The following is a 24,410-nucleotide window of genomic DNA, read 5'->3' as shown; positions in this document are numbered from 1 at the left end:
GTTCTGTGAAATATATTTTGATATACCATATTGAAAGTCTTGCTGTTATTTACAACCATTTCCTTCTTATTTCATATATCTATTTCAGTTTTTCATTTTAACACCAATCTTAAGGTTAAGGCAAAAAGAAAACAAATGTTGACAAACAACAGGCATATACCATTAGAAGATCTCAAAGTTTGGCTGCACAATAAACTAAAAATTCTTGTTATTTCAAATATTTATATAAAAATCAGTTTAAAACATGCATTTTCCATTTTTAGACTGTAATTGTCATGTTGGCACAATAATTTGAATTTGAATTGTATTATATTCTGAGAGTACTTGTGGTTGAAAAAATATACACGATATTTAATTCCATGTGTTTTAGATTTCTTGAATACACCACTCCCATATAATGACTACATGTCTGTTAGTAATGTTAAGAGTTCTCTCCTGCATGTAATTGCTGTAATTGCTATTTGTACCCAAGGCTTCCTTCATACATTTGCACTTATCCTTCTAAGATGTTGCTTGAATGATAAAATCCTGTAATACATTATCAGCCATCAGACTCTTGGAATACAGTTGCTGTAATAAAAAAAATAAACTGTAATCACAGAGATATGTCTTGCTTTTTAGTAATTTCGATAATGCAAATGTTGAAATTAAAATAGCAACACTTTAACATGTAAGATTTGCAAATATTCAAAGTCAATGAACCATGACTAAAGGTACATGGCTAAACAATCTCCATGGAAATTAGATGTGCCAATGCTAATACAACGCATACCAAATACCATTGACTTATCATAAGTAGTTCCCTTTAAAAAACCTAAACACAAACTAATACATGTAAACTAAGAAAATTTTAAAGTCAATAAACGATAACTGAGGGGGGGGGGGAATAATCTCCATGGTAATGAGATGTGCCAATGCTAATACAATTGCATACCAAATATCATTGACTTACCACTAGTGGTTTCCCATAAGCCGACCTAATCACAAACTAATACATGAAAACTAAGCAAAAGTTTCAAAGTCAATAGACCATGACTGAGGGGGCAGGGCCAAATAATCTTCATGGAAATGAGATATGCCAATGCGTATTTAACTGCATACCAATTATCATGAACTTACCACAAGTGGTTCCCCATAAACTGACCTAGTCAAAAACTAATACATGAAAACTAAGCAAAAATTTAAAAGTCAATAGACCATGACTGAGAGGGTGGGGCCAAATAATCTCCATGGAAATGAGATATGCCAATGCTTATACAACTGCATACCAATCATAATTAACTTACCACTAGTGGTTCTCCATAAACTGACCTAATCACAAACTAATACATGAAGACTAAGCAAGAATTTCAAATTAAGTCAATAAACCATAACTGAGGGGGCGGGGCCAAATAATCTCCATGGTAATGAGATGTGCCAATACTAATACAACTGCATACCAAATATCTTCGACTTACTACTTGTGGTTCACTATAAACTAGACCTAATCACAAACTAATACATTGTTGACGCCGCTGTCGTCACCAACGCCAGAAACAGCATACCTATGCCTCGCTTTTTGACTCCGTCAAGCGAGACAAAAACAGCATATATTTTTTGTAAAACATACATCAAATATTGGATTACCAATCAGGCAAAAAATGATAACATCAATTTAATCTCTAATGATTTACCAAACTTACATATATATATATATATTGTGTGAACAACTGGAGTGGAATATAATAGTTGTTGTTTATCATATTTATTTTTCGTTTAATGTCTTTTACGTAAATTGGAATTGTATTACATCTGTAATTTCAAGACCTTTTATAGCTTGCTAGATGCAGTATCAGTTTTGCTCATTGTTGAAAGCTGTTCATACAGTGATCTATAGTTGCTAACATTCAGTCATTTGGACTCTGGTGGATAGTTGTCTCATTGGCAATAATACTACATATTCTCATTTTTATCAACATAAATTACCGTAATAATGAAAACTAACTCTATTCATGCATGTGTACTACACATTACCTGTATATATAATATATACTAGAATACTCCGGGACATCATGGTGTTGTGACTGAAGCAAAGTACCTTAGCCTTATTTTTAGCCTGAATTTTAAGATTTTTCGTTTTGTCATCTAATAATGTCATGCTGGTCATTAGGTGCACAGTTTTCTCTGCTTTCAAAATCTTTCTTTTTGAACCCTTCGACCCAGAACTTGTTTATTATCTGTAGTAATAATTATGTGGAAAACAAATGGGCCTGGAATGGTGTAATTTTTAATCAACACCATTGTCCTATATATATAAGTTATAAATAAAGTTGAATTCTTTGAATCGTCATTTTTATGTCATGCCGGCTCACAAATTGGACCTTGTTATTTTAGCATTATAGATCTAGATTACTAAGTGCTTGTAGAAACACAATTCCTCATTTTTCAAGCCCCTTTCTTACATGTCTTAACCTCATTTAAATTACAATACCAACTAAAAGCTCCAAGGAGCCTGTGTCGCTCACCTGATATTTTTTTATTTTACAATTGATGCATGAAATAATGCAACCGATATACTTTTGCTTTAGTTTCAAAGATATAAGTCAAAAACTGCATTTTTCCCCCTATGTTCTATTTTTAAACTAGATACCCTAATGCTTATTATGGCCAAGTTTGGTTAAATTTGTCTCAGTTGTTTCAGGAAAAGACTTTTGTAAAAGATTACAAAAATTTACGAAAAAATTGTTAAATTTGACTTTAAAGTGCAATAACTCCTTATGGGTTCAATTGACCATTTTGATCCTGTTGACTTATTTGTGAATCTTATTTTGCTGAACATTATTGCTGTTTACAGTTTATCTCTATTATAATGTTCAAGATAATAACCAATAAATTGCTTTGCCGAGCGCAGCTGGATATGACCACAGAGGTCCAACCCTGAACAGTTAGGGCAAATATGGACACAATATTCGCGCTTGATACAGGTCTGAATTTGGATTGCAATTCAATATTTGACACATAATAGGTTTCTGACACAGAATAACTGTAGTCAAAGAACTTAGAATTGGTTATATGATTTGAATTTATATTCAAAATTTTGCTTTTGTGTAATACACTATGCTGTTGCGAATTGACTTCCATCCCCTTTTTAAAAAAAAAAATAAATTTGAAGGATTTTCTTTTTGATTTTGAGGTCTGAAATCTTGAGGAAAAAAAATTGTCCCTCCCCCCTTTTTCCAAAAAAAAAAAAAACTTTCCCTCAGTTATGGTCATAATTTCAATTCAAATTTCCAAGATGTATTTGAATTACATCCCTTACACTGTAATTTGTACTTAAGTAATTGTCCATTAACCAGGACACCCTTGTTTTTTCTCACTTTTTTGCCCCCAATTCCTAAAGGGTTTGAGCCATAACCCCCCAAAGCCAATCCTAACCATCCCTTTGTGGTATGGAAACTTGTAGTATAATTTCATAGAGATCCATACACTGTTCCACAAGTTATTGTCATGAAACTAGAAAAATGCTTATTTGGGCCCCTAATTCCTAAACTGTTGGGACCATAACCCCCAAAATCAATCCCAACCTTCCTTTTGTGGTTATAAACCTTATGTTTAATTTTCATAGATTTCTATTTACTAATACTAAAGTTATTGTCCGGAAACCAAGTGTCTTTGGGCGACGACGACGACAACGTGATACCAATAATTTTTTGTGGTCGTATAAAAATTGAAAAAAAAATTCTTAAAATTACCAATTCAGGGGCAGCAACCCAACAACGGGTTGTCTGATGCGTCTGAAAATTCAACAGAGATAGATATTCACCTGATGAACATTTTTACCCCATGTCAGATTTGCTCTAAATGCTTTGGTTTCAAAGATAGAAGCCAAAAACTGCATTTTACCCCCATGTTCTATTTTTAGCAATATTGGCCATCTTGGTTGATGGCCAGGGTCAATGGATACATTTTTTAAACTAGATACCCTAGGGATGATTTAGGCCAAGTTTGGTTTTATTTGGCCAAATAGTTTCAGAGAAGATTTTTGTAAAAGTTAACAGACGACGACGGATGCCAAGTGATGAGAAAATGATGCAATTAACAGCAAAAGTTGGCGAGACACTGGGTTCTGCGGAACCCTTACGATATTTTTGAAATTGCCTTGGAATTCAGTATTTTTGTTATACCATTTGGAAATTAAATACTGTAACAAATACATACCAGTTACATTTATATATACTGTAGCTATAGGATCTCCTCAATATCTAATCCTGTTGTTAATTTCATTTAAACATATAATGTATATAGCTTCCCTTCCACTTACATCTGAGGAGCTAATTCTGAAAATTAAAATTCCTGTGATTATCATATAAAATCTTAACCTGATGCAGTCTGCTTTCCAATAAGAATAAATTAGGAATACAGTTATCCCTTGGCAAAGAGAGAGAAAACAAGTGATATTTTTATATTATAACCAATACTGCACATGGTAATTGGAACATCACTAGTTTTCTGGATTGGATTGTTGCTCACTTTGTCAGGATCTTTTACAGCTGACTATATACTGTAGAAACATTAATTTTCGTGGGGTTAAAATTTCGTGGTTTTGTCTCTTTACAAGATTTCATTTCGTGGTTTCCAGTAAATGGAAGTGATATTATATGTAGGTTAAATTTTCGTGGGGGTTTTAATTTCGTGGATATATTCTTTCCACGAAATAAACGAAATTAAATCCTCCACGAAAATTTCTGCTTTACAGTAGTATGGTTTTGTTCATTGTTGAAAGTCATACAGTGACCTAAATTTTTTTACATCCTCTTTGACTAATGGAATGTTTTCTCATTGACAATCCTACCATACATTGTAAGACCTTATTTATAAAATACTAAAAATTTCAATCTGTGACAATAACATTTTATGATTAAATAAGGTAATCTGATCAACATAATGAAGCAATTTTCAAAACACTCTGTCATTGTCTGACAGCGATCAAAGTAATTTTAACTTCTATGACAATGTACAATGATGTATATATGTGCAAGGCTCAAAACTAAGTATTACAACTAAATTCATACATATATCCATATACATTTACAAGGTACTTAAAAAATCAGCGAGACCGATGCATAAAATGTAGGTAAAAAAAAAATACTTTTGTTGGATCCTGCATCATAATTATTACAAGTTAATGAAGGCAAGTCATAATCATTGAGTACATGTACATTATATTTGAACTTAAAGTAAAGGATAATCTGATTAGTCTCTAATCAGTAATGAAGCCACACAACACTGTGTGATAACAGTGACATATAAGTCTCCCATAGATGCACATACTATTATTTTAGGTCTTTTGTATATATATGTTTAAGGTTACTTAGAATTGGCTGTTGACATACATGTACACATGGACTGTCAGGCATGGAGTCATTGGACCCTAGGTTACTCCAGTCCATTATCAGTCACTATCAATAGTCAACTCCTCTTTCCATTTGTTGTAATACAATGTACAGCTGAAAGGGAGAAAACAGTATTTTATTAATAGCATGTGGATGCAAGACTATAATAAGTATTCAAAGAGTTTTGCAAACAATTATCCATTTAGGAGAATTCTGTATTTACCTAGTGATGTGACAGTAAACAGTGGCGGATCCAGAACTTTTTATAACTAAAGGGGGGGGGCCACTCCAGTCATGCTTCAGTGATTCCCTATATAATCAACCAAATTTTTACCACAAAAGGGGGGGCCGCCCCCCCCCTGGATCCGCCTATGGTAAAATCAAGCTTAATGAAGGCCAAGCTTAAAATACAATACAGTTATCTACTTTCTAATGCAGCATATTAAAATAAATACCATTTAACAAATATTTTGCATTGTCTTTAGCAACTAAACAATGTGACGTCATATGCATACTCATGATGTCAAACATAAAATTCTAGAAGTACATTTTATTTATACCTTTCGTACGCTTCAGAATGGTTTCAATGTTGACAAAAAAAATGGAGGACCTTTCACTGGACTGAAAATTTCAAATAGTCCAGGACCTTTCATTTTTTAATGCAAATTTTAACCCCTGCATGTAGACCAATTTGAAAACCTGGCCCAAAATAAATAGACAGCTGCACCATGAGCACATGATACACCAATCGCTTATTCAAAGAATAAAGTTCAATAACTTTTCAATGTCATAATCAGACATTCATGAAAAACTAAAGGGAGGTTATCTTAATAGATATAAACCAGTCACCAAAGTTTCATGATAACTGCTCAAAGCATTGTCTGAAATATGAAAATCCCCCTTTTTTATGAATAAAATCACATAACTCTGAAACATAAAATCTAAAATTAATAAAAACCAAAAGGGAGCTTATGACAATAAATATAAACAATTCACCAAAGTTTTATGAAAACTGCTGTAAGCATTTTTGAGTTATTGTCTGAAAACTGGAAAATCTCTCTTTTTTAAATGAATATAACCCCACAACTTGGAAACATAAAATCTTAAATTTATAAAAATCGAAAGGGAGCTCATGTCAATAGATACAAACAAGTCACAAAAGTTTCTTGCCATTTGGTGAACACATTTTGAGTTATTGTCCCAAAACTGGAAAATCCCCATTTAAAGTTTTTTAATGTTTTTTGGATATCAACAACTTTGTCAAACATACATGGAATTTTGACATGGAATTAGTTATATCTGCACACAAGAACACACATTTGTATGTGTTTTTTCTGCATAAACATGTAATTCATAATTTATTAAAACTTCCGACATAGTCCCATTGTGCATCTCTTTTTTATGCCCTTGTCGTAACGGAGGGGGCATCAAGTTTTACACTTGTCTGTCTGTACATCCTTGCATACTTGCATTGAGAAATAGGTTTTATACCCTTTTGATATATTGAATATTTTGACATTACACAGTCATACTTTTCTTAAGACTGCATAAAATGACAAACTGTGAAACATTGTTACACTAAATCTGTTGAATGTAAACTGATAGATATTTTAGTTTGGGAAAACATGTTTTTTGCACCTTTTTTATTATAAGACCTATTGATGAATCCAGTCCTTTTTGGCTAATTTTGAAAGTTGGTTCTTATGTTGTTTGCTGTCTGCCATTACTGTATGTAGTTTATATTTTTCATCCTTGAAAGTTACTTTATTGTATTGATTTTTGTTCATTGTTTAAGGCTGTACATTGACCAGTAAATGTTTACATCTTTGTCCTTTGGTCTATTGATTGATAGTTGTCACATTGAGGATCATACCTCATCTTTTTATATTTATATGCTAGGTCATTGAAAAAGCTCCAAGGATACAACATAATTTAATTGTTATATATTTGCAAACTCATTCTGATAATGCAAAAACATAAATTGATTGACTTTTTTTCTTATTTTAATGTCCAGAGGCAAATATTTTATGTATTCTAAACGAGAACAACTTATCATGATCAATTAATAATATAGGCCAGTCTGACAATGCTTGTTTTAGACCCTTTTTGGTCTCTAATTCCTGAATGGTTTGGGCAAATACCCCCAAAATGAAACTTAACCTTCTACTTGTGGTACAATTTCATAGCAATTAAAATACTTATAAACAAGTTATTGTCCTGAATTTAGAAAAATGCTTGATTTGGGCCTTTTTTGGCCCCTAATTCCTACACTGGTTGAACCATGACGCCAAAAATAATCCCAACCTTCCTTTTGTGGTATTGAACCTTTAAATCTAATTTCATAGACATTCATACACTTAAACTGAAGTTATTGTCCGGAAACCAAATGTCTTCGAACGAGTTGATAGCAATATACGACCTCAAAACTTTTTTGCTGTAGTATACAATATGGTTGTTCTTTTAAACATTTTCATAAATAATCTAAAAGAAATGTAGACCTGTTTGGGATTGCTTGCAATGCAATTTTCATTACATTAAACAATATATATTTCCACGGAATAACTTCTGTAAACCTAAATTTTAATAGCACTTACTTTCTAACTCATACATTTCAAAGTGACATTATTCCTGTATAAATTGCCAAATAAACGGATCACCGATGTAATAATAAATCTTAATTATAAATTTAATACTAAACAGAAAACAATGAACTTGCGGAAAAGATGGTATACCGCCAACAAAAGGTGCAAAGGTTTTATTTCTTGGTTTCCTTAAACTGACCTCATCATGAATATCAACATTTTTTTTACGACTATGCCTCTATTGAAAACAGCATGCCTAAGTCACAGCTTCATAACTGTTGTGGCTAGACAAAAAAGAACAAGCGATTAAGAGAGCTTTGAATGCAATTTTCTATAAAAATGACCTGTAAAAAAAAAAAATTTGTCACTTCTAACATGGATAATTTTCGAACTTGCCCACAACATTACAAGAATCAAACTTTTAAACTCTTTGACCTCAAACTTTTAAAAAAATCTTCGAAACTGCATGTACAGAGCCTGACAAGAAAAAATTATTCAAACATAGTTATCATTTTCATTACATACCTCTCATCACAAAATTATTCATTGACTACTGCTCCTCATATCCACATAAATCAATAGGACAATCTATGACTCCACTATATAATCTAGAAAGCAATGCCTCAAATGAATTCTGTCCTGTTGCTTAGCTTCTCCTACTTCTCAAAGTAATTGTAATTTGTTGAAAAAGCTAAAATAAATAATGTTTAATAAAATGAAGTTATAATACAATGTATCTGCCAAAATTGCCTTTAATATTTTGATCTGGCAAAATTGGCTTGCTTTGATCTTTTAAAACTAGACCAACAAACTTTCCCTGAAAAAAAAATGACTACAAAAAAGTATTTAATCATTTTATTAATGTTCTAATCCATCATATAAATTCCATATGACCCTTGAATGAAGGGATGAACAAAAGTGATTACATGTACAGTATATATTACAGGATCTCTGAATCTGTCATGATTTATAATGCCAATCTTTGGGGATTAAGTTATTAATAATCATGATACTTTGAAATTTTAAGTCATTCAAAGTTGTTTAAATTACACCAAAAGTTGGACTATTTTATATAAGGTAGTATCTGAGAAATGGACTAAACCAGGCAAGGTTTGGTGGTAAATACATTGTACATGTACAATGTACTTTGTTTTTGGCTTTGAACTAGGTGTTAGTAACTGGGAGTACTCTCAGATCTGAACTTGGTCTTTTTTGTTGTGGGGATGTGTAAGTACCCACCACGTCTTGTGTGTGGTTTTGTTAGATGTCTTTCTACTTTGTATAGATCTGACGAGTTAAGCCCTTTTAACATCAATATACCAGGTTAGGAGGTGGGTTCGGCACCACAAACTACTAGTCTAGCCCCACCCCATCCTGTACATATTTGTATGTATGTGCCTGTCCCATGTCAGGAGCCTGTAATTCAGTGGTTCAGTTTGTCGTTTGTTGCTGTGTATCATATTTTGTTTTTTTTGTTCTTTGTTTTGTATATAAATTAGTCTGCTAGTTTTCTTGTTTGAATTATTTTACAAATTTGTCATTTTCATTTGGGGTCTTTTATAGCTGACTATATGGTATGGGGTTTGCTCATTGTTGAAGGATGTACAGTGACCTCTAGTTGTTAACTTTGATGTCATTTGATCTCTGATGGAGAGTTGTCTTTTCTCATTAGTGTAAACAAGATTTTATTTTGAAAATAATAAGGTTATTTAAACATTACAATATGACAGTTTTATTAGGATTGGAAAACAAGTGAATTTTCACGGACTTTTACCAATTCCTCTCTTTTCTCATTGGCAATCATACCACATTTTCTTATTTTTATATTTACATTACATACATGTAAAGTAGATCTTTCATCTTCTGGAGGTGTCTGATTCCTAAGTACATGTACAACAGGGGGCCCTAATTAACAGCATGATTTTGAGTCGGCTAAAAAACAATCAGATAGATTATGATACAATTAACAGGTTTCTTTGCAATTATTTTGCAAATAACTAAGCTAATGCAAGAATAAAGTTATTTTCCAATAAATACATAAATTAAATAATAGTAAATAATGAATCTACAATTATATTTTAAGAAGTGAAACATCATTTAAATTCAATAAATCATTGCCAAGAATCTGTCCGGTTTAAGGGAGATAACCCAATTTGAAAACAATTATTTGTATCGACAAGGACGATAACTCGTCCTCGCTCCATATGGGGTCACTTGCCAATTTGACATATGCGATAAGACGCACAATTAATGGGTTAAACACCCGCTGGTCTGTAAAGATAACTTCAGTGAAAACCAATACCAGATGTTATCGACAAAATAATTTTGAATCATGTTTTCTGTATTTTGGTGTAGTTTGTAAAATTAATTGAAGGCCGGAGTTCCTAATCGATCTTTGTTGAAACCTGGGACTACTGAATTAGTGTATTAGTCCCAGTTGAAACATTGAAACGGCATGAAATGTTTTAACCAAATTGGTAAATGAAAAATGCATATAAATAAAAATAGATATTCTTATTCAAAATGAATTGAGCATCAAACTGACTGAAATGTAATTGAAATTTTAGTTCAACTATTTCACATATAATTGGCCGAAAAGCCGTTGTCTTACGGTTCTTTTTTATATATATATAAAAGGGGTACCTCGAGAATTCGGAATGTCTGTCATTTTATTTAATTTTAAACATCCATTGACAGTTCATAATTATTGAATTTAACAGTATACATTGAGTGAGGATAACAGCACAATTCCTCGAGTTAAATGAACTGTTGCTGGTTAATGTCTGTCATATTTGTTTTTCGTAAATTGTTTTTTTATAAAATAGGTCTTTAGTTTTCTCAATTGAATAGTTTCATATTTTTCATATTGGGGCCTTTTATAGCCGACTATACGGTATGCATTTTTCTCATTGTTGAAGGCCGTACGGTTGCCTATAATTGATTACGTCCACTTCATTTGAACTTTGGTGGATAGTTGTCTTATTGGCAATCATACCACATCTCTTTATTTTTATATGTATGTTGGATGTGTACTGGTAGATAATTTATCTTCAGATCGGTACTTTAGATCTTTTGTCTTCTGTAGATAATTTTTTCGTGCCTATCTGACAAGGAGGCCTTTTCCTACTAATTTCAACAGTTTGGTCTTGTGTTGTGCTTTTATACCACTGCCCTAGGTTCAGTGGGATTAAGATAGATTTGAGTACTTACAAGCATGTTTAACCCCGCCGCATGCCACGGTTTATAGTTCTGTTTTAAGTCAGGAACAAATTACTTGTGATTATGTGGTTGTCGTTTCTTGCTGTCTGAAATATTTATTTTCTTGTTGTTATTGTTTTAGCATAAACTAGTTCGTTGTTTTTTTCCCCGTTTTAATTGTTTCGACAATTAACATGAGATATGTCAAAACATGTATAACCCCGTCGCATTTTTGCGCCTGTCCCAGGTCAGGAACCTCTAGCCTTTGTGTGTGTTTTTTTTAAATTTTGGTTCATTTATATGTTTCGGAGTTTGGTGTGGCGTTCTTTTCGCCGAACTAGTATACATTATTGTGTAGGGGCCAGCTGAAGCCCTCCTGCGGGTGCGGGATATTCTCGCCCTGCGTTGAAGACCCAATGGTGGCTTTAGGCTGTTTTCTGCTCTTTGGTCAGGTTGTTGTCTCTTTTAACACATTTCCCGTTTCAATTCTCAATTATATCCTACAAAGCTTACTATACGATATGGGTTTAGCTCTTTGATAAGAGGCCGTACAGTAACTTATAGTTGCATGCTTTCAACCACGTCCTTTTGTCTATGGTGACAAGTTGTCTCATTGCCAATTTTACCACATCGTCTTATTTTGTAAATCATTGTATTTACTTCTAAGTTAAACCAGAGCCATACATATAGCTCTGGTTAAACCATTATTTATGAAGGAACGGGGGGTTTAAAGCTTTTCATACATTATGATAGCCAAGTTATTCAGTTAAAGCTTACAGAACCCTCTATTATCTTGTATATACCCTGAAGCTGACATGTTAATTGTCATACATGTACAAGTACCTGTTCAAAGCTAACAATTTTTACCGTTTTGTGAAGAAATTATTGATTTTTTATTTAATATTGTTTCGATTCAATAAATTTTAATTGAGATGAAAAGCTAGTGATAAAAAATTGACAAAGGAAATTTAATAAAAAGTAGTTTTTTTTTTTTTTTTTTTTTTTTCATTTTATACACTTTTCGTTTTAATTATTTTTGTCATCAACATGTTCCTTTTTGACGGCGAATGTACAATTTAAGTAATGAATGAATTTCAAAACTTTTTAACGGGTCTTGAAAGGAGCAAACCTTCCAATTTATTGTGCGCACATATTATTATTCGTGTATTTAGTTTCAAGAAATTAAATAACAGAAACTCGGTTTGATGTAAAATATATTATCAGATTTCATCTTGCCGTATCAAGTGGTCGAATTCGTGAAGTATTCTAAATGGGTTTATTATGCACTCTTTAAAGTGCGACGAAATGGAATTGTTCTCCTATATGATTGTGTATTCAAATCGTGTTAAAATTGCCTCAAAAAATGATTATCTATTGATTGTCAAGAAAACGAGTCAGTTGTCTGATTGACAATCATACAACATCTTCTTCTTTTTTTTTTAAATTAATGTGAATAGAAACCATTTAATGCCATTGAAAAAAAATATGATTGTGTATTGATAAAACATTCAGATGATCAAGCATTTATTTAAAGTAATGCGTTTTAGATTTTGATTGCATTCTAATGATATATTTATTAATTTTCGGTTATAACCACGTGAAAACAGGAACAAAAAATAACTTAAAATCTAATCATCTTCAACAAGGATTTGTATAGTGAGATATACAAATCCTTGTCTTTAATTATAAAAAACGTTAATTATAATTATATGGTGTTTTGCTATTCCGTCAACCCTAAATAAAGTTTATACATAATGTCGTTTACACTATATTACATTACTCTGGGAATATATTATGTCTCAGCATGACTGTATAAACACGATTGTATAACAATTTGTTATCTGTTTACACACAGGATGTGTCCTGTTGTCAAATAGAAATTGATAGAAAAAAAAACAAAAATCGCCTACTTTTAAATCAAATTTGGAGCAAGAAGAAAATAACCAATTTGAAAATAAACTACACCACGTTAAGCTTTAACTTTTCATCTGTTTCTTGGTCGCAGCAGCTAAGGTATATCATAAGTAAAAGTATTTAATTTATTTTTTCAAAGCTGACCACTCTTCCGAATAATGACATTTTCCTGTAAGAATAACGGCAAAAGTAAGCCATTTGACATCACTGTAAAAAATCAAAATTTGTTTGCAAGAAGTTCAAACTTTATTTTAAAATAATCTATATAATTAAAAAGAAGACACATTGAGGATTCTAGGGATCGCAGCAGCTAAGAAAACCATTGAGAAGAAACTTGAATATTGTCTTGTAAAGATTATTGTCCATATAACTTCTATATAACGATTTTATCCATGTAGGGTATCTGAATTCACGCATGCGCAATATTGACCGGACTGATTCTTGACAATGATCATATATTAAATTTCAATTTTTTTTTTTAATTCTGGGTAGATAAGTTTTCATTTTTTTAAAGTACATGTAGGGTGAGTTGGTAGACCTTTATCTGTTTATAATATATTTATTATATATTATCATGATTATATTCATTTGGATTTTACCCAAGTTAGGCAAGTTGCCACTGTTGGCAGGAGTACATTGTATATTAAACAGGATTTAATCCTTTTCACAAGTGGGGCGATTTTTTTTTAATGTGGGGCAAGCAAGTTGGTATGAAGGGAGCTACCACTTGATTTGGTGGTGGGGGGGGGGAGGGGCTAGGATGAAAATGTTATGAACAGTTATCCTGCATTGTTTTTAGTTGTAATATCTGTCCTGACAGTTTATTATTCATTCTTTTCGGTCCTGGCTTTTATTTTTTTACTCAAAACTCCTGTCCCCCATTTTTTCAAATCCCGTCAAAGCCCCCTCTCCCATAATAATCAAATGGTAGCTCCCTAAACAAGAGTGGAGCGATTTTAAAATAATGGGGCGTTTTGCCAATTGCAATGGGGCGAGTTGACTTGCTTCCGTTTTTGCCAATCTTTGACTGATTTTCAGGTTTATACAAGTCCAAATAATTATGACGTCTTGCAAGGCTATTTTAATTTTTTTTCTGGGACGCCTTCCTACGTTTTAATTTTTTTTCTGGGACGCCTTCGTAGGAAGGCGTCCCAGAAAAAAAATTAAAATAGCCTTGCAAGACGTCATAATTATTTGGACTAGGTTTATACATGCATGACATGGATAAAGTCAAATGGTTTTTCGTGAAAAGTATAACACTAGCATCTTCCTAAAAATGCGCACGATTATATTTACATTTCATTGCGCTTTCCAATTACAATAAGTTGGTACGTAATCCATCAAAACGAAACACTTTCGTTGCGTTGACTTTCGTTCCCCGGATTCAGTTAATCGACAATGTAAGTTACTAACCCATTTCAATATATCTGTTTATAATAACTTTTTGATCCATCAGTTTGAAAAATCAAAGGTCTTTGTATCAACTATCTGACTATCTTTGTCCATTCTTTTAAAACATGAATTCAGCAGCAGACGAGCGTCCATGGATTTTGCGTCATAGTATAAAAACGACAACGGTGAAAAGATTTCCGGGTTTCCGTATTCGACGCGCCAAGCTTTCGTACATTTACGTATATATATGAGAGTTAGTCTGGAATCAAGAATGGGGATTTAAATAAGGACACAAACAAAATATATAGATAGTTGAAAAGCAAAAATAAAGAAAGAAGGATCATAGAGAATAATTGAGTATACTTAATTATGAAGAATCATGCAAAGACATTATTCTCAGAGCATATACATGTCACTGGAAGAATTGAGAATAAATAAAAACTAAATAAAGAATATTCAATCATTTATATATTATTTATAACTCATTAACATTTTGTTCCATTCAGAATTAAATAACTCTGCTGAGGGGGGCATGGGAAGTTTGGAAAATTGACAAACGATAATTACTCTAAATTCTAATCAGAGGAGAATTAAATGTTAGACAGTTAGAGTGTAATAAATAAAATATAAACATATATTTTTCAAAATGATGTCACAGAAAACACAGATTTTTTTTTATTACTAATAAGATTCTGCAATTTGAGTATCTATGTCCAACAGATGTCAGTGAATTAGAAATTTTACTAATCTGATAGACGTTTAGTTAAGAATCTGTGACAAGTTCTTTTGTAATATTATTAGGAAATTGCCTACCGCCTCCTTGATTTAGAATTGCATACTCTTCAAGATTAAGGTAGCCTACACAAATAACAGCCAGTTTTGGACTTGATCTTTTTGTCCAAGGTTAAACAATATATTTTGTTTTATAATTTTCAACTCATGAACTATGCAAATATTTTTTACACTATCTCCTCATGATATTCGACGAAAAGCTCACCAGATCTTATCTCCACATGTTTGCCAATATGGCAAATCAAATCAAAGTTTTACTTACTTAATTTCAAGTTGGCAATTACATGTATATTCAAACCTAGGTTGCCACATGTTGAGCAGAAAGTTCCTAACTTTATCATTCACAATACTTGAGTTCACCCATGTATTTTGGAGGTTCGTGTTGCACATAAAGGCAGATTTAGAGCACCCTGCCCCTCCCCTTTTTGTGGCAAAAATTTGATCTACTATATCGGGAATCACTGATGCATGACTAGGGAGGCCCCCTCTTTAGCAGTCAGTGGGCCCCCTTAAGAAAATTTCTGGATCCGTCAATGGCACAATCTTTAGTTTTTATGTAATGTTAAGCCCAACGGGTTACTGGGAATTTCTGTACAGTATTTCATACCAAGGTTGTTTGGGTATCACAGTTTTAAAATGTTATCACCGTTGATCCAATAAACAAATCCTTGGTTGATCTATTCTTAAACAACTTCTTTCCAGTAGTACCCTCACAATGGTATTAATGACATTAATGCCTCCAACCTGGGACTATTATGGAGACTATTATACAATAGTCCCAGCTCCAACACTGATCATTGATATTTATGTTCCCCTTATAAATAGAATAGAGAAATTGAGGACATTTGTTCCACATTTTATGAACTTTGAAAAAACACAAGCACATGTAACTTTTGACACCACCTGCGGGCAAGTGCCTGCAGGACACTGATGTGGTGGCACGTGGGTGGTGGTAAGTCAGTGGCGGATCCAGAACTTTTCATAAGGGGGGCCCGCTGACTGACCTAAGGGGGGGCCACTCCAGTCATGCTTCAGTGATTCCCTATATAATCAACCAAATTTTTCCCACGAAAGGGGGGCCCGGGCCCCCCAGGCCCCCCACCCTGGATCCGCCTATGTAAGTTTATAACCGCCGTTACAGTAAACCCCTCTCAACCCACCAAATGCTTGCTTGAAACACAAGTAAAATATAAGCAGGTAATTATATCCTTTGCTTTTATTCCACACCAAAGATGAAGAAATGTATGATAAGTTATAATGGTATATTATTCTGTACATTGTATAAGCCTAAAAATTAAAGGGACGAAAGTATGTAGTGACTATTGTTTGTCGTGATTTAAACACGATAATAGTGTTGCTTTCCCCTTTATCTTATGAGCCGCATTGAACAGGACAGACTACCCCAAACACTCTGAAACTTTTCAAGTACTTTCCATATGCTCATGTGTATTATATTGTTAGCATAGTTTTGTACTTGGACAGATAATCAGAATGGTCAACAATCAAGCATTGACAATGTTAATTGGTCACGTTTGTTTGAACTACCAAACCAGGTAATTTTTAAATTTACACTTGTACAATCCAATGTCAATGTTACATACAATCAGTCATTTTTGTAACACAAGGGTTACAAATAAGAAAATACTAAATAAAATATGCAAATGTATAATTTAGTTCCAGAACTGTATGAAGCACCTAAGACTTAAATATATCTACTGGGTGTATCTGTCTGTCTTTTGTCCAAGATAGTTGGCAGATATATAGGAATAAAAAGAGATGTAAGGTTATTGTAACACACCTTTGAGAAAGTTATTCAAACAATAATAACAAAAACACAACACAACACATCTAGATATTCCAAGTTCTAAATCATTTTTTTTCAAAGTGGTGAAGATCAAAAGATCTGCAATTAACACCAAATTCTCCCAATATAAATACATACTTCATTTACCTGTGTATATGTATTAAAAGAAATACCAATGAAAATCTTAATTAAAATATATGTTTAAAGATTAAACTTTTAATTGTTCAAATAAGAAGAACATTTTATGGGGGAAGGGGGATGATTCACAGAATCCCCTGGCCTACTCCCTTTAGGAATTATATATAGAGAGAGACTTTTTACAAGTCTAGTCTCACTTTTTTTTAAGGATCCTGGACCCATATCTGACAATTATTGCAATTTTATATACTTTGCCTTTTTTTACTGCGATTATTTTCCTAAGCTGATTGGATAAAATACCATTTATTATGGTGACAATTAAGGATAATCAGGGGCTGATCCAGCCATTTTTGAAAGGGGGAGGGTCCCAACACAGGATAAAAGGGGGGTTCCAATTATGTTTCCCCATTTAAATGCATTGATCATTCAAAAAAAGGGGGTTTTCATGTGAAAATAATTTTTTTAAAAGTAAAATAAGATTTTCAATGGAATATATGTCTTACAAGGTATTAGATGTTAATAAACAAGTTTTAATTTTGATGTTAATTTTTTTCAACTTGGACACAATTAACTTTTTTTTCATGTGAATTTCACATGAAAAATTTAATGTAAAATTCATGTGAAAAATTTAACTTAAATTCACATCAACAAAATTTTCCTGTGTAACACATGCGTTACACATGCGTTACACATGCGTTTGACTATACATGTGTTACACATGCAAATATCGCATGTGTCACATGCGTTTTCCAACACATGCGTGACACAGGTATTTTTCTGACACATGCGATTCACATGCGTGTATTACGCATGTGAACGCATGTGTACCACGCATGATTCACATGCGTGGCAAGAAACATGTGTATTACGCATGTGACACACCTGTGACACATGCGTTTTTAGGTACATGCGTGACACATGCGTGGCATTTTTGCCCTAGTATGTATCTGAGAAGAAAACAAAAAACATAGATGTCTACAGAATTTTTGTGAATGAATATACTTAGAGAGTAGACACCAATATTAATGTACATAAGATAATAAGTCCAATGTTACTAACAATTAAAAAAAACATAATCAATGAATAATTTTCTAGTTTTGCTATTCTAGTGTTAACTTAACAAAATGTATATGTCAATAAATCTAACCAGCTGATTATACCCCGGGTAGTCAGTGGAGTGTAACAGGGTACATCAAGAGAAGCTTGGGTGGAATCCTGATGGTTTTTGTAACAAGCAATATTTAATGAATACAATTATAATGTTGTTAAAAAAAATGATCATTACAATTTTTTTATTCATCATTTTATGTTCTAGTAATTCCAATGAGAAACATAACTGCATAAAATTAGGCTGTCGGCAACTGAAGACCACTATACGTGTGTCATTTAACAACGACAAACAAGGACCCGTACCGTAAGCTATAAAGGACTCGGTAAAATGTGAAAAAAATAAAATGAAAATACCAACAGCCAGATTTATGACAAAACAATTAACAAATAACAAATATAACAGACATCAACCAAGGACATCCAATAGGTAACAGGCTCTTTATTGTTACAGGCATAATGTTCGTTAGTGCTCAACTGTTTCCTTAACTTGGGACAGCGGTATAAAGGAACAACATTGCATTGTATAAAATGTCCAAAAAATTAGTATTTTTCATAAAAAAAGGAACCACTGGTCAACAAATAATCATGAAAATCATAATTTACGTTCTAGCAATTCCAATGAGAAACATAACATAATATTGTAATATTATCTTTTCTTAGAAATAAATTACCATCCATCATGTCCATGGTCTTCAGATATTCAAATTTACTTTTCACATATACTGTGGATTAATTTATTTCTAAGGGTACCAATTTTCGTGGCTAAAGGAAAACATTGTAATTTCGTTGATACTTGAATGCATAGGTGTGCCAAAGTCTGCATACAAGCCAATAGAACATTTGTAATGATTCCATTCGTAGCTTTAGTCTTAACTAATGACATCCACAAAAATTGGTATTGAAGGAATAATAATAAAATCACATTGTGTAAGAATAAAATAACTTAGATATCTATAATTGTGAAGAAAGAAAGATAGTTACAACACTTTAATTCTTATTTCCGAAAGACAAATTTGACTGTGCAAATCAAGTTCCCTTTGATTTTCAAACTCATAGTTACATTTGAAACAGATATATACTGTGTGGTGTAGAAGAGTATGAGCTATGAGTTCGTTCTAAGCAGGAAATATTATTCTGCACGTTGTACAGCAATATATTTCCTTCGTTATGTATATACAGCCCTTTGATCCATGTTTCAGATCATGCATTGTTGTAAAACAAAAATCTGGACAGATAGAACACTGAAATTGGAATGCTTAAATTTAGCGTGAGATGAAAATGATGGTAAACATTTGAATTTTTCACTACAAATTTTACATTTGTAAGATCCTGTTATGAGCACTGTATGTAGATACAGATGTAAACTGCGCCACCAACTTGTTGAAAGTTTCCTGGTATTTTTTTCATTTTTTCAGACTCTCAATACAGTTTTTCTGTCTCTTCTAGTTTCCTAATGTGATTAATTCTTTGTGGTTTTCTCGCAGCAGCTTTAAAGTTTTCTACTTCCTGCTTGAAATCTTAAACGTTCATCTTGCCCCTTCCATTTATATTAACACAGTTGTTACTATGTCTTAGTAAGCTCGTGATTGTGGGAAAAGTAGATTAACAAATGGATCGTTTTGTGCTTTGTGCTTCGTTCTCCATTTTAATCATTTATCATAATAGTATCTACTTCTGAAACATCCATTACTAAGACATCTTCTACTAATTTATCTGTATGTTCTGGTTCTTATATACTGTGTGTGATATCATGCCTTGTTTGGTTCATAGCATTACTAATTCCTGTATCCACGATTCTTCTTCTAAAGAATTGTCCTTAATCAACACAAAACTTGTGCTTTTTACATTGCTCTGTTTTTCAAGCGAGTGATCCGATTTGCTATGAGCAGGATTTGAAGTTTTCCTCACCTGAAAACCTGGGACCGTTTTGGTCCCTCTTAAAATTGGATTGTTTTTTGGTGTTTAAAAGCCTTCGAATGCAGTCTTTCCAGACAAAGTCTTGTCAAAAGTAGCAAAAGTGTTTTTCTTCTGTAATTTTCCAATCTAGTTTCCACTTGATTATCAACTAAGATAACTTCTTTTCTATGACTTTTTCCCCTGGTTAATCCTACTGGTGCAAAATCATTTTCATCAAAAATCTTTCCAGACACTGTCTTATCACAAGTAAATATAGCAATAGTGGGTTTTTTCTTTGATTTTGGCAAGCTAGTTTCCACTTGACTCTCAACTAAGATCACTTTTTTTTCTATGACATGTTTTCTCGGTTAACTCTACTGGTGCAATATCACTTGCATCAAATGTCTTTCCAGACATTGTCTTGTGAAAAGTAGATAGAGCAATGGTGATGAATTGATTTTGATTTTGATTCTTTGATTTTGGCAGACTACTGTTAACTGGATGATAAACTATAATTACTTCTTCTCTATGACTTGTTTTCTTGGTTAACCTTTCATTCTTCCGCAGCTGAGATGACCTCACCTTCCCGCTACGACTTAAATACACACAAGTATTACAATGTTTCAATAAATCAATCCCCTTCTCTAAAGAACATGTATGTAGCTTTGTGGTGCATTAATTATGTGACGCTGCATATGGGGTATTTGAGATTTTGCATGGACCATTGATATGCGACGTTGTGCATGGTGTATGTGACACTGCTTCTGTTTTTGTTTGAAAAAAGAAATCACATAAAATACATGAAACGGCAAATATTTTCTTAATGCATGATTTTCATATTGGAAATAAAGATAGAATTTGTTCCACATAACTAACATTTGAACATATTGTTCTTCACAGTCAAAATACATCCCTTTTCTTTCACTAAATTTGTTCTTTTTATGACTCTGTTGTGATTAATTGTATAAGTTGTTCCATTTCTGTTTCCTTATCATTATAATTTATTTGTGTAATCTGGTTAACAACCCCAATTTCTGAGCCCATATCACATGATTCCGCTGTGTCGACAACTAAACCAGAATTGTTTGTCAGCATTCTGTTTTCACTATTTACTGTTACCCCACGTTTGTATAAATTCATGTCAGAACCACAATGTTGTATTATACCTTCTGGTGGCTGATTGGTATCTGTAAAAAAGACAATTAAAAAATTTCTTGCTTATATTTAAAATAGAAGTTTTTTTTTATTATGCCCCCAAACCCCATCAGATTTATTAAAAATAGAAAATTCCAGTATTGTTTTACACTTTGCTGTAGTGTTCAAAATTTAAACTGCAAAACTGCTAAAACAGCCTTATTTGAGAACAATTAGTATATTGCCGATAGCTATCATTATGCTTGCACCTTTTTTACATTCAACTGATTATAACATATATAGATGTATATATTATTTATATATAGTTTATACAGATAAGCCAACATTTGGGTAAACAAAGTCCTTAGTCACTTTGTAAAAAAAGCACTGACACTCAAAAAGGCCAAAGCTCTATGGCAAGGTCCATGTTGATAACAAAATCTGAAGGGCAGTTCAATTTTGGTTTTGAATTGTCAATAATTTCAGTTTTCATGTACACATGACAATGATGACTCTGTAAATTGATTTTCAATTTTTTAAAACAAATTTTCAATTGAAAAGGGGCAGGGCGTTAAGAGGTAATGACATCACCAATTCCTGGTAAAGAAATAAACGCTGAATCATGTATTACCAAAAACTTTATCATTTAGTGTAAATCCTGAATTCCAAAAAAATTAAAGGCTCTATCCTGACGTCCAGAATAAGTTCCTTTTGCCCCTCAATATCATTTTTCTGTCGTATGCAGTGATATAAACATCATAAGTTCAAAAATAATACAATCCAACAATACATTGCATTGAAATGATACTATTCCACAAGACATTGTATCAATTACGATAAACAAAAACATTCACTGTTATTCAGGTGGCCTTACTGCTCAACATGCTCAATGAGCTGCTATAAGTGTTGATTTTGACGGTACTACAAACAGCAGTGACCCAACTGTCATTTTTAAATATCTTATTAGGTACACGTATTCTTATTTATACTTTTATCTGTTGCAAGGTTATCATCTGTAGAGAGCCTTTCAGAACTCCAAACTTTGTCTATGAACAAAAGTTCAATTTTGAATGTATTGTCACTGTTATATTCAGTGGAATCCTCATCTGTTTTCAGTTTCACATCATCTACAATATCAGTGGGCTTATATGTAGTTTCTTCTGTATCATCTAAATCAGACGAATGCGGACCTGCTTTTATGGTAACATTATTTTTCCTCCAATATCGGTGATTAAGGTTCTAATTTCACAGTCACAGTATCAGCCTCTTCACTAAATAAATGTCAATTTGTCATGGTCATGTCCCTGTAAAACTGATTTGATTGATGTTGTATATTTCGAACCACATTCGCAATATTGTCAGAAGCATGAATATATGTTAAATTACCTGGCTGTCAAACTCATACGTTGAAGGCTCTATTTTCATTTCTACTGCTTGTTTAAAACTGTTGTGTCCATGATGACATTTATATCAGTTTCATGTTATATCTATGCCAATGGTAGTTGTAGTTCCTCCATGTTTACACATGGTATTGCTTTAAAAGTTGGAGTTAGACATTGTAGAACGCTTAAACTTTCTGCTGTAAAAGGATTCAATTTAAAGTCATCTTTGAACAAACTACTGCACCATTATATCTGAAAAAGACCATCAGTCAGTGGTAATACTTGAAGATGTAAGTAATATTTATCTATATAAGTAAACTGCAAGTTTTGGTTTTCAATGCAAGATTTCAAAATCTCAACCAAAGCCCAAATGCGCTGTAAAGGCAGTTACCTACAGGTTTTGTGATTTTATAGTCCAGATTGTTTATATTCAAATATTTACCTTTCAAGAAAGGCTAGCAATATCAAATATTTAAACATTTTTCAATTATTATGATAAAATTGAAAATGGAAGTGGGGATTGTGTCAAAGAGACAATAACCCGACCAAAGAGCAGAAAACAGCCAAAGGGCACCAATGGGTCTTTAACACAGCGAGAAAATCACCCACTTGGAGGCGGGCTTCAGCTAACCCCTAAGTTTGTATTGGTTTGAATGAGGGTTTGTAACAGTTGTTTCCAAACATAAATTGAACAGAGAATGAAGTTTTGAAAGAGGTAATGGATAAAGCGTCGTGCGAATGTGATGAATACTTAACGGCTTTTGTATAAATGGCAGCAAGTCATTAATAGAGACATCATGGAGAGTTGGTGATGTATACTGACGATGACCATGACTGCGTCTACGTCGAGGAGTTGCGTTGAAAATTATTATCACATTCACCGAGCTACAGGAAGGACTAGATAGAATACCTATACCATCAATTTTGTCATTGCAACCATATGGTGTCGCAGTTCCCACTAGTCGAATCCAGTAATCTTCTTTTTGTCTACGGAGAGGCGTTGCATCATGAGGATTGTTAGTCCTGTGGTATATTTTTTCGATGATGCGGACTTGCATAGAAAGGATTAAATGACCAGGCTGGTTAAAATGCTGGTAAAGAATGTCGCTTGCATTGTGGTTGATGTCTGATCTATGACCGCACATACGTTTGTTTAGCATTCCTTTCGTTTCACCGACGTATACCAATCCACAAAGGGTACACTCTAATCCGTAGACGACCTTCATATATTTACAATTCAGATCATCGTAACTTCAGGTAAAATAAGACTTTTTAGTTAAATTGCTAGTGAAAGAGTTGTGTGTATATTTTAAATCCTATTCTCAGGTATTGTGGTGAACAAACAAAAAATTGATAGACATGTATCACTCTTGTATTTAATTCAGAAAGATAATTGTTTTTTTTTTTCAGTTGATAAATCATGCTTGGTTCCCTTAATGTACTTGTAAATGGTTGATTTTGGCATATTTCTATTTTTAAACATAGGTTTGCAATTTTTTCGTACTCAGCTTAGAATCATTTATTGATTTCATATAAAAATTAAATGCCACAGAGAGAAGAATAGTTTTTATTTCATTTCCATAATGTAACTCAAAAAATTGTATTCAATTTCCCAAAGATGGAGTATTTCTCAATTTTGATACTAATTCTTTTGATATTTCAATTTTTAGAAGGGGCACTGATTTTTGATATCTTT

At 32.8% G+C, this 24,410-nt stretch overlaps 1 long non-coding RNA gene across 2 annotated transcripts; it reads right to left on the bottom strand.

The window, feature by feature from the left end:
* Window positions 1-202: 202 nt before the first annotated feature.
* Window positions 203-14,743, bottom strand: LOC127723167 (uncharacterized). 2 transcript variants are annotated; one of them, XR_007991921.1, is made up of 5 exons: window positions 14,480-14,743; window positions 9,795-9,886; window positions 5,373-5,486; window positions 4,198-4,316; window positions 203-570 (listed from the first exon to the last, which is right to left on the bottom strand). It is a non-coding gene; the product is annotated as an uncharacterized LOC127723167 (long non-coding RNA). The 2 variants fall into 2 exon arrangements; XR_007991922.1 differs by lacking the exons at window positions 9,795-9,886; window positions 14,480-14,743 and adding an exon at window positions 8,480-8,652.
* Between the last annotated feature and the right edge of the window lie 9,667 nt (window positions 14,744-24,410).

The sequence above is a fragment of the Mytilus californianus genome, unplaced genomic scaffold, assembly GCF_021869535.1.
Source record: "Mytilus californianus isolate M0D057914Y unplaced genomic scaffold, xbMytCali1.0.p SCAF_13, whole genome shotgun sequence".
NCBI classification, from domain to species: Eukaryota; Metazoa; Mollusca; class Bivalvia; order Mytilida; family Mytilidae; genus Mytilus; species Mytilus californianus.
This window is presented reverse-complemented; position numbering and strand designations above follow the sequence as displayed.